The sequence below is a fragment of the Balaenoptera acutorostrata genome, chromosome 18 (genome assembly GCF_949987535.1).
Source record: "Balaenoptera acutorostrata chromosome 18, mBalAcu1.1, whole genome shotgun sequence".
Taxonomy (NCBI): domain Eukaryota; kingdom Metazoa; phylum Chordata; class Mammalia; order Artiodactyla; family Balaenopteridae; genus Balaenoptera; species Balaenoptera acutorostrata.
In genome coordinates this window covers 75,112,740-75,114,709 of record NC_080081.1, presented here as the reverse complement: position 1 = coordinate 75,114,709, position 1,970 = coordinate 75,112,740, and the positions used below count along the sequence as shown (strand labels likewise).

Sequence of the window (1,970 nt, the reverse complement as noted above, 5' to 3'; positions counted from 1 at the left end):
CACATAACTTGTAATATGCCTGTCTGTTGCAATATTTCACAACACACAATGCACTCCCCTATCTTTTCCCTTGACATTCAATATGCAATTGCTCAGAAATGTCATATGCTTGGGCTTATTAATAAAGACTTATTGGGCTTCCCTGGTGGCGCAGTGGTTAAGAATCCACCTGCCAATGCAGGGGACACAGGTTGGAGCCCTGGTCTGGGAAGATACCACATGCCACAGAGCAACTAAGCCCATGAGCCACAACTACTGAGCCTGCGCTCAAGAGCCCACGGGCCACAACTACTGAGCCCACCCGCTGCATCTACTGAAGCCCACGCTCTCTGGAGCCCGTGCTCCACAACAAGAGAAGCCACCGCAATGAGAAGCCCGCGCACCGCAACGAAGAGTCGACCCCGCTCGCCGCAACTAGAGGAAGCCCGCGCACAGCAACGAAGACCCAACGCAGCCAAAAATAATAAATAAATAAAAATAAATAAATTTATTTTTAAAAAAAGAATTATTGATACGTTGACCATGAACAGAATCCAAGGCAAAGCTGACTGGTCTCTGCAAACAAGCTGAATCAATTCCCAAGGCGCTGGGCCACTAAGTTTATCTTCCTGACCCTGGGATAGAATGAAAAGGTCAGACTGCAGACCCCATGTTTGGAACAGCGTGATCTCGGAAAGAGCAGGAGGATAAACGTCAGTCTTGCTTGAGTTGTGGTCTTCTTGATTTGGCTCTGCCACGGGAGTTGTGTGACTTTGGAATCTTGTGTAAGATTCTGTACTTCTCTGGGCTTTATTTATTTCACCTGTAAAAGGAGTGAAGCAGTCACTCTCCAAGGATGTTGTAAAAGTATCACAGATTGGGTGATGGGAAAATACGATGGTTCTATGCACAGTCGGCGCTCTGCTTTCAGAGCAAATCTGCATACAGGTAAAGGAATAGTCTTTCCCATCCCATCTGCTGATCTGACAGGTATGCCTTGCAGGCCTTGCCCTGGTTATTCTTTGGTTTTGTTTTGTTTTATTTTGCTCTTTTTTTTTTTGGCCCTGATCCATAATTTAATAGGTGTGCAGGTCTGGGTCCCTTATTTCTGCTGCTCACGGGCCCACTGCCCTGGGGTCAGGGTTTTCTGCTCAAAGGCATGGACGTGCAGGAGCTCTTCTGCTGGGCAAGTGTTCACAAGCTGGTGTCTCTGAAGCAGCGGCTTCCCCTTGAACTTGGCCGACACCACGAGGACGTGGAGGCTGGACGCGCAACAGCTGGGAGTCGTGTCCCCCACTTCCACGTGCTCCATCTCCAGGTCCCCCTGCAGCTTCTCCTTGGAGGTACTGGGCGCTGAGTTCCACTGTGGCCCCCAAGCAGGGACGAACTGCAACTCGGACCCCTGCCGCACTGATATTCTTTGGTTTTTACTTTTGTCTCATCAGTGGTTGTCAAGACATATCCTCATTTCAACAGTCCAGTGTTTACACATTCTGGGCACCGTTCCAGAAGCTGGGGATACAGTCATGGACCGAAAACTCCAGAAAATTCCTGCTCCCATGGACATTCTAGTAAGTGCAGACTAATATAATACATCAGGTGTTGGTGGTAAGTGCTCGGAGGAAAAATAAAGCTGGTTCCAGGGTCAGGTCCCACTTAGAGGGGGAACGGGATGCTGTTTTAGCTGGGGAGGGCCTCCTTGAGAAGGTGACATCCAAAGAGCTGTGCGTGAATGGAGGGGGGCGTCCCCACAGTCTCTGGGCAAGAGCAGTCCAGGGGAGCGGACTTGAGGTGCTTTTGGACAAGGCACCCATCTTTCCATTCTGCACTGGCCCTGGTGCTCCTCGTGGCCGGGAAGAGTGTCATCCTCCTTGGCCCTGGCCTTGGGTGGCCCCTCCTGGGGAGCCTGAGTTTAAAGCCCGGCTGATACTCTTGCTGCTTTTCCTCGGGTCCTGTTGCCCTCTGCTGGGCAGACCAGGTGTTAGCGCTCC

General features: G+C 50.9%; 1 pseudogene; it reads right to left on the bottom strand.

The window, feature by feature from the left end:
* Positions 1-1,081: 1,081 nt before the first annotated feature.
* Positions 1,082-1,382, bottom strand: LOC114237894 (bolA-like protein 2; annotated as a pseudogene).
* Between the last annotated feature and the right edge of the window lie 588 nt (positions 1,383-1,970).